We start from the raw sequence: 15,374 nt of genomic DNA on the forward strand, positions 1-15,374 counted from the left end.
ATTAACTCCTCACTGATCTTCCTAGATAAGCTCCCAATCTCGCTGCCTCTCAGATCAGCACTGGGATCTGGCGAGGTTTCTGCCACAGAGCAACTCCCTTTTTTGGCATAAGAATGTACAGGATGCCAGTAAAGTTCACGCTGGGTCATCTAAGTCTCTTTAAATGCGCGATGATTCATTGCTGGGGGTGGGGGCGAGAGGAGTGAGGGGGAAGGAAGTGCTGAGCTGAGAGGCGGAGCGAAGTCATTATGAAATTGACTGCAGAAAAGCTGGCGCTGGGAGTGCTGGGGTCACATGGTCTTACTATTGGTATTTCAGCTACAAGTTTTAAACCAGAGATAGGGGGAGGGGTTGGGAAGCATCACCTTGAAGCTTGATCGGCTTTCAGAGGAGATGCCTCCGTTGATGGCTGGCATGTTGATTAGAATTACAATGGGGGTATTAATTTCTCTTTTTATCTGACAGAAAAAGAAAAGTTCTCCCATGACAGTATGGCTAGCAGAACAAGAATCTGGCTGTAAGTGGTGTAAGTGAACCGTTTGTCTTTTTCTGCTTGATTTACTGGCATTCTAGCTGACAGGGTCCTCCATTCTGTGCGTTCATTTTTGTACTTAAAAAGGGATTGTTTGTAATTTACAGTTGAAGTCTGAGTGCTATTAGTCTGCTCGGTCAGCATGGATAGCAGGAGCAATCGCTCCATGTCAGTGCCAGGGCGCAAAGCAAATTTGGATCTTCAGTGGTCAGTCTTGAGAGCTCCCCAAAGTTACCCAGCAGTTAAACTCTGGAGCGGCCCTGAAGCACAGGGCTTCTGCAAATAACAAACTGCCTGACAAACCCTGCTGAAATCCTGACACGGACAGTTTCCTCTAGTTGTTTATGTCAAAAGGCAAAGTTTGCCAATGCATTTTTCTCTGGCTCTTCCTCTTTGGGGTAAACTTGGTAAATTCCTCATAAAATAATTGTCTTAAACTCTGACCTGCATTTGGATCAGCTTTTCCTAGCCAAAACTGACTCAAGAAAAACAAAGGCACGGTGAGAGCTTATAGCTATGTATTTTAATGTCTTGAAGTCAGAATAACAATTTGATGGCTATCATTGTCCCTGATCTTAGTTTGAAGGCACCACAAGCTTTACCTTCACAACCCATCAACTGCCTCTATCTTAAGTGTAAACAATGGTGGCTTTGGGCTTTGGTTTTAATTTGGAAAATGTATTTCTTTTGAGGAAACAAAATGCCAAGTTGTTAATGACGTGTTTTTAATAGATTTCCAAATGCTCCTGGCCAATACTGAGCAAAGTTCAACTCACTCATTCTGAGCCTTAAAATGTTGTTCAATTTCATGTAAGAAGAGCTATGTTCTATAGATGCATAAAACCACAAATTCTGTTATTTTATAAGTCACTGCAGTACATTCAATGTTGATAATAGTTATATTGATGAAAATGTATCTAGGTCTTGCTTGCAAAATAAATGGTAATGGTTAAAATTCATCTCATTTCCTTTTGACATATGCTATTGTAGTAAATATATTAGAAATTGTTTAAAAAAAAACCCACAGATTTCCTTTTGGCTTTGATTTGTTTTCTAGGGAAGCAGTAACTGTATACTTTTCATTATCCACACCTAAATGGCCTAAAGCCATTTCTTATTAAAAGATGTCACCCTCAACCATTCAGCTGTCACTCCAGAAAGCGTGTGCTTTCTAAAACACAGAACGAGTTTTCCATCAGCTTCCCAGGGTGGCAAAGTATCTGAAGCCTGTCCCTACCCCACCCTGAGAGACTGACTCTTAACAAATTTTTAGTCTAACATAAAGCCTAACAAATTTTAAGCCTAGCATATCTCAGGATTATGCCTTTACCAACAGCTTACTCTCAGAGATATTTTAATAAGGGGTAAAGTGCATGTTGGGCTTCCCAGGTGACTCAGTTGGTAAAGAATCTGCCCACAATGCAGGAGACCTGGGTTCAATCCCTGGGTCAGGAAGATCCTCTGGAGAAGGGAATGGCAACCCACTCCAGTATTCTTGCCTGGAGAATTCCATGGACAGGGGAGCCTGGCAGGCTACAGTTCGTGGGGTCCCAAAGAGTCAGACATGACTGAGTGACTAACACTCACTTTTCAAGGGCAGTGTTATACACTGCAAGGGGGGAATCTCAGGAAGGTAGAAAAGTAACCAAATCACCTACTACACTACTGCAATAAGATCTCCAATTATGGTTCTTAGAACTAATTCCTGCACCTCCCCAGCCCCACTGACTTTACTAGTGCTGTGCATTAGAAGCATAATGGACACATGTCATTGTAAATCTTATAGTAGGCACACTAAAATGTAAAAAGAAACAGGTAAGTTAATTTTAACAATATTTTTATGTAACCTAATATATGTAGAATATTTTCATTTTAACATTTGATCAATATAAACATTGAGATACTATATGAACTTATGTGTATATATGTGCATGTATGTACATGTTCTAAGTCTTTAAAATCCAAGGTATATTTTACAATTACAGCCCATCTCAAGTGCTTAACAATCATATTGGACAGTACAGACCTATGCTAAAGCACTTGTTTTTGTTTTCACTGTAGACAGAATCTTATTTAAAATTGCCTAATATGTGTACTATTAAGTCATAAACTGTCAGCAGATGTTTAAACACAATGATTTTAATTTCACTCTTGACCATTGCTGATGTCACTTTCATTACCCAGAAGCCTGTGCTGCTACAGTCTGGTGGAGGGTCAAGAAAGCTGATTCAGAAGCATGTCTTTTAAGAGTCTCCATGCCAAGGACAGAGCCCAGTGACTTCAGTTTGGGTGTGGTGAGTTGACCTCAGAGTCTATTGTGTGAGTGGTTTTCACTTTTGTTTTTAGTTTATTTTACTTTTCTGGTCTCTCAGCTTTATTTGGAAGTGCAGTCTAAGGAAAGCATATTGGTTTTGTAAGCACGCTATGGTTTGCTCAGATTTTTAAATGATATATATAGGCTACCACTCTCCTTATAATACCATGGTTAAAGAACTGTCAGTGTTTCCACCAGCTTTGGGGGTTTTATTATACAACCATAACAAACTGCTGCAGGTTGAAATTTGGCAGATCTTTCTTTAGCCTGGAGGAAATTCTTTTTAACAATTTTTTAAGAAAAGATATAAATTATTAAATGCCGACCATTTAAATTTACTGTGATTTTTTTTTTTTTGGATAGGCAAGGATATCAGATAAAACATATGTTGTATCTTTACATTTCGGTTGTTTTACAAATTTAAAATATTAATATTAGCTTTATAAATAACTTTGGCTGATGATTTACACAATTGCCTGACCCCCAACCAAATTTTCAATGATCCTAGTATTGGAGCCTTGTATTTGGAAGTCTGATCAATATACTGATTCTGAGAGGTACTGGAACAATCAACTATGAATCTTTTAAGTTTCATCATGGTAAAAATAGACATTTTTCAAAAGATAAGATTTGTTTTGCTGTGAGCTCCTTGCAGACGGAAATGTCTTACTCATCTTTATAGTCTCAGGGCCTAGTTATTGTAAATGCAAAATGAACGGCTGCTGGTAAATAAATGATAAACACAGAAAAATATAGCTTGAGAATGAAGACTGTCTCTGTTCATAAGTTTCTCATTTAAATATTCACTTATTAAATATTTACTATCTAATAACTTTGAAAAATCTTAAAAACTAGAAAGAACATGTTGCTGGGTCTTCAACCTCTATGATTTCCCTCATTTCTGAACAAGTCAGTGAGTTACTGACTTGTTCATTAGCATTAGCATTAGCATTAAGTCACTTCAGTTGTGTCCGACTCTGTGCGACCCCCGACTGTGTGCGACCCCATAGACGGCAGCCCACCAGGCTCTGCCATCCCTGGGATTCTCCAGGCAAGAACACTGGAGTGGGTTGCTATTTCCTTCTCCAATGCATGAAAGTGAAAAGTGAAAGTGAAGTCGTTCAGTCGTGTCTGACCCTCAGCAGCCTTCCAGGCTCCTCTGTCCATGGGATTTTCCAGGCAAGAGTACTGGAGTGGGTTGCCATTGTCTTCTCCGAACTTGTTCATTAGTAATAAGTTAATGACTTGTTCATCATTAAACAACTCAATACTGTTCAGGCATGAGCCAGCTCCAAAACTTTTTAGAGGCTGAGCTTTATAGCCTGTCTCATCCATCTCCCAGAAGCACTGGAAGATGCAATGTGGAAGGACTGTAAAAAGTATGAAAAGCTACACTGATACAATTGAAACATAAATCTACCCCACTGCAAACATAGAGGGTAACCCCCTAAGATGACTGTGAAAGTAAACACTGAGGAATACCTCTCCTTTCAGCAACATATCTGATTCCAAATGAAGTGAACTTATCTGATATCATATTGGGTTAATTGACCCCAAGATTTTTAGAGAAACAGGAGTGACTCTTGCTTGTCTTACTCCATGTTGTATATCTTTATTTTTCACAGCAGAAAAGATAAGGCATCTTTCTCAAGTATGACTGTTGAGGCTCACTTTAAGAATTCAAGCCTGAAACTGTAAATAATTATATCTATATGCTACTATTTAGCTTCCAATCCATTCTATTACTTAGTTGTTACAAGCTGCTGAGCCCTTTGTGTTTGCGTGTCTTTGAATTGTGTAAGAGGCTACTTCCAGTGAAGACATATTCTACAATTAAAAAGCCCTTGCTATTTGGAGGGCCTGTACACTTGCTTTATTAAGCACTCTTGTGCTCCCTCTGCTGCCCTGAAGAAAACCTCCATGTCCAAGACCCTGGTATATTCCTTACAGAGTGTTCCCTTGGCAATGATGATGCAGATTTGTGCATAACTCAGAGCCCTTCTGAAATGCAGTACTGTTTGACCAAAGCATAGAATGTTAATGATTTTTCATTTGAAAAGTGCAAAGTAATAAAAGGGAAGGGAATAAAAAGGAATACAGTGAAGAATCAAGTTCCACGTTTGTGAACAAATTCATCTAGACAGAGCCCTGGAGTGTAGGCACTCAGGAATCACTGTGGGGTGGGGGGTGGGGGTTGGGGTGGGGTAGGGGATGTTGGTTACACTGCGATTCAGTAGGTCTGGGGTGGAACTCTGAATGTCTAAAAAGCTTCCAGATGCTGCTCTGAAGACTATGCTTTGAGAAGCACGATGTGATATATAATTATATGATATAAAATATACTTGATAGGCCATTTTAAACCTTTAAAAGTAGACATTACCCCAACAGTGGAGTAGATATGAGTGTTTAAGCAATGCAGAAGACAGATTAAGAGGAAGAAGGCTCAGCAGGCCTTATTTTTCAATCTCCTTTAATTGCAAAGTTCAACTCATGCTGGCATGAATGTAGTACCAGGTTTATGAATAGAAGCATAGTACTACAGAGTTGCTTACTGGCTTCTTGAAAACCCTTCTTTCACTGAGTTTTTATTTTTTGGAGAAGGAATTGTTTTTAAAGAAATCAGGGCCAATTGTGATTGTACATTTCATATTTTGCCATCTGAAAATACATCATTTCAGTACTAAAGGTAATGAAACTATATTGTATTATGTTTATGTTGGACCTTGCAGGAAGAAATAGTTACAGATTTTAATGGCAGATTATGGTTTTAACCTTAATGGCTAAGTAAGTAAATGAAACAGTTTTTATTAATTGTTCTTACTGTTTGGGTAATAAACATATTTAGCTTCCTTGAGGGAACATTTAAATTAATTGACTAACTGTAATCTGAATTATGTGTTTTAATTTGTCTAAGGTTGTTATAATAACTGCTTGCATCAGTGTAATAATGAAAGTATTAGCTTTTTTTTCACCCCAAATTGTCTAAATGTAAGATGTCTAAAAATAGAGTGGAGGTGGATTGGACAATCTGCAGATTAGGAGTTGGAATGAAAGCATCTCAGTTAAGCCAAAAACATGGCAACCAATATTTTCTGTTATAAAAATATTTTAGATGAATTTATTTTTTTATGAAAGCTGTCTGAATCTGAAATGAAGAGCAGAAGTTCTCTTTTTATTCACAGGCCAGTAATAATAATACCTGCCTCACAAAGCATAGGTCTTTTCCGTGTAGAGCCAACAGCTTCTACTCCTTTCAGAAACCGGCTCGGCCAATTCAGGAGAAAAGATACTATTACCCGGTTATTAACCTTCACCTTGATAATGCTTGTCAACGAACACAATGCCAGGCAGAGCCTTTTCAGGAAACTGATTTTAATTGTCCACTAGAGGCTGTAATGAGACCAACAATGTCACTTTAGACCAACCCGGGCTTTAAACTGTAACCATCATTGATTTTTAAGTGAAAAAAAAAAAAAAAAAAAGTTGTAGAAACGAGTAAACAGTAGTAGTTCTTTTAAAGTAGCCATATATATGTGCATGGTATTTCAAAATGTGAGAAACATTTCCGGGGCACTGCACCTTTCTAGTTAGGATGCTTGCTTTTATTTCTGCAGCACCTTGGTTCTACAATACAGTTGTTTAAAAGTTGACACATTTCTCTTGGTGATTCTGTATCCTGCTTCAGTTGGTGACTAACGGTTAGATCATAAGTAAATTAAGCCAAAAGATTTCTCAAATACAACTTGCAGTCAAGTGGAGACTTCCAGAGAGAAACTTACATGGAGGGATCCTATTTCTAGCCATTTGGTTCAAAGCACCTGAAAAAGGTCAAATGTTGCCCCGACACCTACCGGCCTTCCAGAATTATGTGCAGCCAGGAGAACGCCGCCGCACTGAGCTCCCTGTAGCATGGCTGTGCCTTCTCCTCCTCCAGGTGGCACACCTGTTGGCCAGGTACCACCAGTCCAAAGAAGAGTCCTTCCCTTCCAGCTAATGCCTGGAGGAGGTACCCACGGAGGGACGGGTGGCGAAGAGCTGAGAACCGCATTTAAAAAACTGAGTCCAGAGGAAGTTCTTACCGCGCGGATTCACGAGAACTGCCATCTGATTCTCGGGTTGCTTTCTCTATCTCCTACACTGGTTACCTCATTTCCGATGAAATTAATGATCCCGAATTAGCGGCGAGAGGAGTGCGCGGGTCGTCTACCCAGCCTCGAGCTGGGTAGTTCCGTGCTCCGAGCAGATTTCCGGACCTGCAGAAAGAGAAAGGAGAGCAGGGTGGTCACCAGCTTTCACAGGCAGGAAAGGTGAGGGTGCACGTGCAGACGGGGGGTTGTGGGGGAGGACCCTTAAAACTTTCCTGAGTTGCCCGCCAAGGCGATCCCCGCGGCTCGGTGGGCTGGGTTCCAAAACACCGAGGCTAAACCGGTTTGAGGGTTAACGTGCGTGAAGGTCGGAGTCAGCCCTCTTAAGACGCTTCTCCGCACGCCTGGGACGAAGGGAACGTCGGGATCGGAACCGGCCCACCTCGCCTTCCCTAGAGGGGATTTCACGGGCTCTGGTTTGGAGTCCGGCACCCCTCGGAGAGTCCCTCCAGGGTGTCTGAGTCGCACCCAGCCTGTGCCTTCACAACTCGATGCAGGGACCCGAGGAGGCGCGCGAGGACCGACCGGTCACCGCTCCAATTACCTCATCGCTTCAGCTCCCCGCCCCTTTCCCAAACCTGGAAGAACTGTCCCCTCCGGTCCCGGTCACCGCTCCCGCCCCGCGTCCCCCACCCCCACCCCCGATCCCGAGCGGGTCTCGGGGAAACGCGCCCGCCTGCCCGGGGGGACTGCCGGGCCCGGAGATGCGCGCACCCAAGGGTTAAGGGCGCCGGCCGGCGGCCGCGCCGTGCGCTCTCGGTGCTCAGAGCGGCTCGCCCCGCCGCCCCGCCGGAGGGTGGCCCCCCCAACCCCCCCGAAGTCGGATCCTTGAGCTGCGGCGGCGGCAGCCAACTGCTCCATATTTGGCTTCTATTACACATTTACATACTGGAGCGAGCAAGCGAGCGAGCGCGAGAGAGCGCGAGGGAGGGCGGGCGGAGGGAGGAGGGAGGAGGGAGGGAGGAGAGGGGGGGAGGAGGAGGAGAGAGCAGAGTATACCGCAGACATCATTTCTACTACAGTGGCGGAGCCGTACAGGACCTGTTTCACTGCAGGGGGATCCAAAACAAGCCCCGTGGAGCAGCAGCCAGAGCTACAGCAGCCGCAAGACACTGTTTCTCTCCCTCTGCCCCCCCTTCCCCACGCAACCCCAGATCCATTTACACTTTACAGTAAGTGGCTATTTTTTTTTCCTCCTCTGATTCTTTCTCTCCCCCCTCCCCCCATCTCCTTCTCCCTTGATTTAGATCAAGATCCCCCCCCTACCCCGCTCTCCCGAGAGGGGCAAAAGCAACAACCAGCAAACAAACCCCAAACCCCATTCGGCGGCACGGAAAACAGCTGGAAGAAGAGCGAAGGAAATCGACGCGTCGTGTTGTGTTGTGGTGTGTGTGTGTGTGTGTGTGTGTGTGTGTGTACATACACCCTTCCCCGGCTCCAGCCTCCCGGGCCGACTTCCCCAGCTGTGGGCGCTGAGACGACCGGCAGGAGGGTGGTGTGCAGGGGCAGGGTGGGCGCCCGCCGGGCAAGGGGGCGCGCCCGGGCGGGGGGCGCGGGCGGGCGGGGAGATCCGCGGCGGCTCCCCACTACGGCGGCTACCGGTCCGATCGCCAGTGGGGAGAGCCGTGTCCTCTTCCCAGGAGGTGGAGTAGGGGGAAGGCGGCGGTCGGGGGTCGCGCTGCCCCCTCCTGCCGCCCCCTCCTCACTCCTCTCTTCGCAGAGGGCGGCAAGAGCGAGCGGATCTGGAAGAGGGCTGGCTTTACCGCGGGGGCCGCTTGGCCCCGGAGACCCCGGGGCGGGGGTCTCCCCGTGGAGGCCGGCCTGGGCCGGCGCGCGACGGCGGACCGGGAGGGTCTGCGCCCGCGGCCCGGCCGGGAGTTTGCGCGCGTCGCCGGGCGGTGGGATCGCGGGGGGCACCAAGGGAGGTGGGCACGGGGGGAACGGCCGAGCGGTGTCGGGAGCGCGGCCGGAGTAGCGGTGGCGGCTCGGGCGGCTGCCGCCGCCGCCGCCCTGTTGGTACGGCCGCTTCCTGATCATGTGCAGCCGCCGCCGCCGCCCGGAGCCGGGAGCCCGCGAGCGCCCCAGCCCGGGCCGGCGCCCCCGCCAGCGCCCGCGACCGGAGCCGGGAAGCCGCGGCAGACGCTACCCTGCCCGCGCCGGGAGTGAGCGGCTGCGCGGCTGCTGGGAGGGTGAATGAAGCCGGGAGGAGGGGAGGGGGGAGGCGGCGGCGGCGGAGGAGGCGCTGCGGGCGCTGGGATGCGCCCGGAGCCCCGCTGCTCGCTCACTCTGGGCCGGGCCGGAGACTCCGCCACTCCCGCGGCCGCCGCCGCCTCCTACGTGGTTCCAGCGCTGCGCGCAGGCCGGTCCCGCAGGGGGCAGGGCAGGGGGCCGGCCGGGCGGAGCGAGAGGTGAGGCGGCGGCGGAGCGCGGCGTGAGTGTGTGAGTGCGTGTGTGTGTGTGTGTGTGTGTGTGTGTGCGCCCGCGGGGGAGGGGGCGGCCGGGCCATCGCGGTGGGGAGGGGGCCCCGCCGTGGCCGCTGGGCTGACTCCGCAGCTCCCTGACCCCCTCCTCGGCCACCCCCGCCCTCAGGCCGCCTTCCTAAACTCCGCGGCTGGTGCTTTCATTTTATTTCAGACCACGTAGGGGGCTGACTGGAAGCGATGGAACAATTCAGGTTTTCTAGGGAGATTGAGCAAGAACCTTAGTGGGGGGTGGAAGTAGGGTGGTGGTGGAGATCCTGCCAGAAAACAAACAACAACAACAAAAAATCAGTTTCTAAGGACTAGTGGGGTTCAGTTCAGTCCCGCGGCTGCTCTGTTTTGTTTTGCTTTCTTGGTATATAATCCTACAGATAAGAGGGTAATATAAATACTTCGAGAGATTGGGAAATTGCTGAAGAGTAGTAAGGCACACACACACAGAAAGCCAGTCGGAAGCTGGTTATATAATGCGCGATGTGGCTAAGGAGAATGGCAAGCTATTTTTATTTTGTTTACCGTATGCTGTGCAGTAGGGACTCCTCCGAACTGGTTCTGTCCCCGAAGAGATTCTTAGCTTCCCTGTGAGAGCCACAGGATACAATTAGCAAAATTAGAAGACCCTATTACACCCACAGAATAAAAACTAATGGCTTAGAGTGGCATGCTCCTTGCACATCCTGGCGCTTGCACGGGAATGTGTGTATGCAAATAAGTTCTCCTTTGGCAATCTCGTAGTCACATCTCAATGACATTTGTGTTTTATAATGCAGGCTGTTCTTAATATTTAAACATCATCGTTACATATCGCTCGCAGCAGCGGGTACTTGATGGGTTATTTTTAGGCACAGCTAGTTACTTTTTCGACCGTGTTAGCTAAGCCATCTCATTTGGGTTTCTGAGGAACCCTGCAGTTCCTGGAAGCCCCCGTCTTAAGCCCACCTCGTGGTTTATTTGGTGGACGAGGGTAGTTTGACACTTGAGCTTTTTTTGGAATGGAGCGTCTTCCTGAAGAAACCACCAGAGAGAAGGATGAGAAAACCCTGCACATGAACTCTTGGAAAAGGATTGCACTGTAAGGGCTAATGCTATGGCATTTAATCTCCTCTGATTGCCCTCTAACTGTGCCTGCATCAGTCAATATTTTAGCAGCTCCACAGATAAATGGGCTTGAGTGCCACCTTCTACAGAAAGCAGAGGTCGAAGGGCTCGCCTGAACCTTCCGCCTGCCTGCCTTTCTCATCTCGTAGATACCTGTCAGCGGGTGTAGGTTTTCGGTGCACTTATTCCATCCCTGATCACTCGTGTAATTAGATCAGGCTGCCATGGCAACAGACAGTGTTCTCCCGTCCATTCAGGTGGGTTTGTCTGTGCCTGGACTACTCCCAAGTGTTTGATGCACAGTGTTTGTGCTACCCCAACCAGATGAGAGACTCTTTACTATTTCAGCCGCATCTTCTTTTTGTCACTTCGGATGGGAGACGCTGAATGAGGCTTCTAGCTACTCAACTTTTATAAAGGAGACCAACAAGCTGTGCTTACTGGGTGCAGTATGTAAATACATCTCCCCAGACCGTGAAAGGAGGCTGACAATCCTGCTTGTGAACACATCAACAAGTATTTGGTACTTGCTAGAAACCTTTCAGAGCTGAGGAGCTGAGGAAAGCAACCTTTTTCTTGCAGTTTGTCTGGTGCCTTTGGCCTTGCAGGCACTTAACCCTTTCAAGTGCAAAAGAACTCATCCTTTAGAACCCAAGCTGCCAATAGCAGGGTTTTTCTAAAGGATTTATTCAGGGGAAGTAATTTATTTGAGAAGGATATCCCCGTTGTCATATTTAAAAACTTTATGGCCATCCTAATGACGAAAAAAAAAAAAAAAAAGCTACTGGCAGTAGGCAGTCATTCTGAATGTATTCATTCTTAACTTGAATTTCTTGGCCAGGATCCTTACCTTGGAGGTAGTAAGTTAAAAGGTTTTTGTCTCAGGTAAGAGATGATACAGGCCTTTAGCTGGTAGACTGATAATGTTTGGTGCTTTTGCACAGTAATTTGTACTCTATTTGAGGATAAAATTTAATGAGCATTTAATAACAGCAAACAACATTCTGCTCTTTGCATTAGGCGGCCACCTTAATAAGCCTGCTATGCAAAGAAAAATAATACTGTTGGGGTGAAAAAGGAAAGTAGCTTTGGTTGCTGAAGGTCTGTGTTGCTCAGGCAATCCAAATAAGAGGGAGTATTTTAATAACTCTGATATTAGAAAAAAAATAATTGAGAATAATAATGTCTGGATGTCTGTGTGACCCTGCTAGTCAGTTTACAGTTTTACAACCCCATAGCTAAACTGGTAAATCCTTTTTTTTTTTTTTTTTAACCTCTGAGGCCTTGATTGAGAGAGCTATTCAGTGTTCCTCACAGAAGGCTTATGAGTTTCTACCCTTTAGTGAGTCTGTGCAGTTGGTAACATGATTGCGACCTGCTCAGATCAAGTGTTGCTGTGTTTAAAGCAAGCCATTATTTCTAGAAGGTAAATAGATGGGAGAGGCAAGGATATAAAATGAAGCACAGAAGTTTAAGTTTTACACAACACCTTGGAGGTCCTGAATTACATTTTACTATGTACAGAAAAACTTTACTGGCAGCCAAATGTGAACGTGTATTTTTGAGTGCACAAATAAATTTGTGTTAAAATAAGTATGAAAAATGTACTTGATTGGGAACTGTGAAAATCTTCCCCTGTTCTTCCGCTCCCATTCTGGATTTCATTTTAAGAGGGTTTGATAAACAAGTGATATTTAATCAGAAATATTATAACTAGGCTTCCTGGCCTCTAAATTGTCTTTTACTCTTGCAAATAGATTCAAGAACAACTCTTCAGCCATCAGACTGTACATGTAGCTGGCCTTACGTTTCAATAGGCCTAACTCAGTTGTCTGGGGGTCCCGGGAAAGGCCAGCCTTAAGAGCTTATTAAAATATTAATAAACATGCTTCTGTGACTTCTTGTGTTGTTGTCATTACAGAGTTTGATTCACATTCCTTTTGTATAATATGCCTTTATTTTTTTTCCATTCTGAAATGTCAAGTGGATTTTCTGTTTGCACTTACCTTGAATGACAGTTTTTGATGACTAACGCATGGTAACACCGGCTCATTTTGTTTCCTATGAGAAGTTAGTCAATAAACATGTTTTTACTAAAAGCCTGAAATTTAGCGAAGGTAGGAGTGAATGTTAATTCTTTAAACTATAGTTGTCTGCAAGTAAAACATAGTCTCGATTCTGAAAAGCTTAAATACGTGCATATATAAGATGACATAGTGCAGCAAGACAGAATATTATTTTTATGGGGAGACAGATGATTTGATTTCCATTGCTTTATATCTTTTGAAATGTGCAGCTTAACTGCTTCAAAGAGCAGATTTAGTTCTGCTTATACTTCCCAGCTTATCAGAAGCAGGCTCTCCTTATTTTGTGAAAAGATCGAAAATAAGAAATCATAGAAATCCCCAAAGAGATAATAATTTCTGTTCTAAGGCGTTCCACACAGGACTGCCCTTTTTGAAAGAAAGAGTTTTGTAGTCCTCAATTATGCTGTTCAAATTTTAATTTCATTTAATTCAGTTTAATAAAATACACATTCAAAATTTCTTTAAGAGGTGTTAAGTGTATACTCCATGCTAGTTTTAAGAGAATATTTTCAAATGTTGGCTGAAAGAGTTGTAATTGGATCAGGTTTTAAAAATATGTAAATACTTAAAATTCCAGGAGTAATAAAAAGGCTTAGGTAAATAATCTTTAATGGTGGAAACAGTTTTCAGAAATCTCTTTCCTATTTCATAATTTATGTATCTTTGTCTTTATCAGTGTAGTAGTATATTTTATAATCCTTATAAATCTGAACTTTTCAGGCTAATGCTCTATAAATACGTGTACTACGTGTATTACCACCTCAAATGTACTAAAACATGTTTAGAACTACTAAAGACAAAAAAGCAACAAGCATTATATCCTCTTTGACATATTTGATGGGAGCAGAACTGTTTCATTGATTTTTTAAAAATATAATTTTTAATGCATCCCATTTGTGAAGTAATGAAAAAGCACTGGTAATGGCAATAATGCGAGCAAAAACTGTACACTAATCCTGAACAGTTACTTTTCAGAAAACTCATTGTAGTGTAATCACAACTTGAGGCTTCAGGGGGCAGAGGCTCCCCTGGTGATGGCATGTGGGTTCAGGCTAAGAGGAAGTTCTCTTTTTTCTACTTAGGTGCTCTTTAACAGATACCTTTTGAGTTATTTATCAGGAGTTTTTAGCCATCACTGTTATAGCTGCTAACCTGTAAATGCTTATGCTTCTAGCATTCAAAGAAAATGTATTTTTCCTATCACCGTGTATGGCACATTTTCTTTTATTGCACCCTTAACTTTGGGCTACTCTCCCTGAAGTATTTATGTTTTCTTCTGTATCTACAGTATTTATATATTATCTCTTTACTGACTGTCACATCTGTATTACTTAGGCCACCTTTCTATCTCCCACTATTTATAGTATTGTGTTATGTTGCTCTGCTGTGCTTTTTAAATATTAACAATTCTGTTTTTAGTAGACATATTGTCTTAAACAGTCTATAGGCTATTTTATTGTATGTTGTCTGTATATTTTTGCGATGAATCCATTCTGCCTTGCTTTTATTTTTGGTTTCTTCCCTCTGATAGAACACAGCTAGTTTTGTTAACTCTTTAGTCACTCTAACTGATGTAGCAACACAGATACTTTTGAAATAAGTAGGCATACCGATGCGAGAGTAAATTAATATTTTACAGCATTTGCATCATGTTTGACTGTTCTCTGCACTTCAGCAGAATAGGAGGAGACTGTAATTTGGACTCTATAAAATCTTATCTGCCAGGTGATAGGTAAATAGGATAGTGTGCACACACGTCGATACACAAGCCAACACTCTCAATTGTTAGCTCGTAAAGCAAGCACTCTGCAAATCCATGGTACCTGCACATTGTTTGAAAATGATGATCAAGGATTTTGAGGCTTCATTTGAGATGTTACTAGATAAAATCAAGATCACCCCCTGGCCCTTAAACCAAGTACTGTGTAAGAATAAATAGAATATTGTGAGCTTTTATTTAACTTGGCCACTATTAATGTTTGTAACTCAACAAGCTTCTTACTGGAGGGCTTGTCTTCCAAGGACTTCAGAGATGTGATAGTCTAGAAAGGCTTCTTTCTTTCTCTACATTTAACTGTTTGGGATTTCCCAGGTGGCGCTAGTGGTAAGAACCTGCCTGCCAATGCAGGAAACCTAAGAGACAAGAGACGTGGGTTTGATCTGTTCGGAAGATCCCTTGGAGGAGGGTGTGGCAACCCACTCCAGTATTCTTGCCTGGAGAATCCAGTGGACAGAGGAACCTGGTGGTCTACAGTCCATGGGGTCATAAAGAGTTGGACATGACTAAACAACAGCACACAGATTTAACTGTTTACATATGGGGAAACCAAGGCCTAGAAAACTTCCTTCTGCATATCAGTCTCTGGCATGCAAAAGATGCTTAAATAAATACTTCGTGAATGGATTAGCTAGAAGTAAGAATACTTTGGCTACTATTCATTACTTTGCAAAGTGTTGGAAAGCAATCGACATTATTTTCCTTTCCAGCTGGGCTGTGCTCTTAAAAATAGTGAGTGTGTATGGATGAAAATAATCATGAGATGTGTTGCCATGTACCCAAGGCTAATTGGCTCACTTACCTGTTTACAGATTATTCACATTGGAGATCATATTCATAGCTCCAGAATAGTTTCTTTCTGACACCCAATATAATCATGGGCCTTCTCCTTCCTACTGTTACCTGGCGTGGGCTTAGGAAACCCAAACTAAATTTAAAAC

At 44.2% G+C, this 15,374-nt stretch overlaps 1 protein-coding gene and 1 long non-coding RNA gene across 17 annotated transcripts in view; one reads left to right on the forward strand and one right to left on the reverse strand.

The window, feature by feature from the left end:
* The first annotated feature begins 245 nt into the window (after positions 1-245).
* Positions 246-15,374, forward strand: part of ATXN1 (ataxin 1) — a 430,615-nt gene continuing 415,486 nt past the window's right edge. For 10 of the 16 annotated variants that reach the window (XM_060403499.1, XM_060403496.1, XM_060403508.1 and 7 more), the window contains exon 1: positions 7,994-8,163. The gene's annotated coding sequence lies outside the window, so the exon portion shown is untranslated. Of the gene's footprint in view, positions 527-2,716; positions 2,827-7,003; positions 7,154-7,993; positions 8,164-9,328; positions 10,544-15,374 lie in introns of those variants that run through there. The other 6 variants (XM_060403505.1, XM_060403495.1, XM_060403504.1 and 3 more) reach the window with 5 other exon arrangements.
* LOC132658274 (uncharacterized) lies at positions 4,434-7,773 on the reverse strand. Its single transcript, XR_009597661.1, has 2 exons — positions 7,706-7,773; positions 4,434-7,099 (listed from the first exon to the last, which is right to left on the reverse strand). It is a non-coding gene; the product is annotated as an uncharacterized LOC132658274 (long non-coding RNA).

The sequence above is a fragment of the Ovis aries genome, chromosome 20 (assembly GCF_016772045.2).
Source record: "Ovis aries strain OAR_USU_Benz2616 breed Rambouillet chromosome 20, ARS-UI_Ramb_v3.0, whole genome shotgun sequence".
NCBI lineage: Eukaryota > Metazoa > Chordata > Mammalia > Artiodactyla > Bovidae > Ovis > Ovis aries.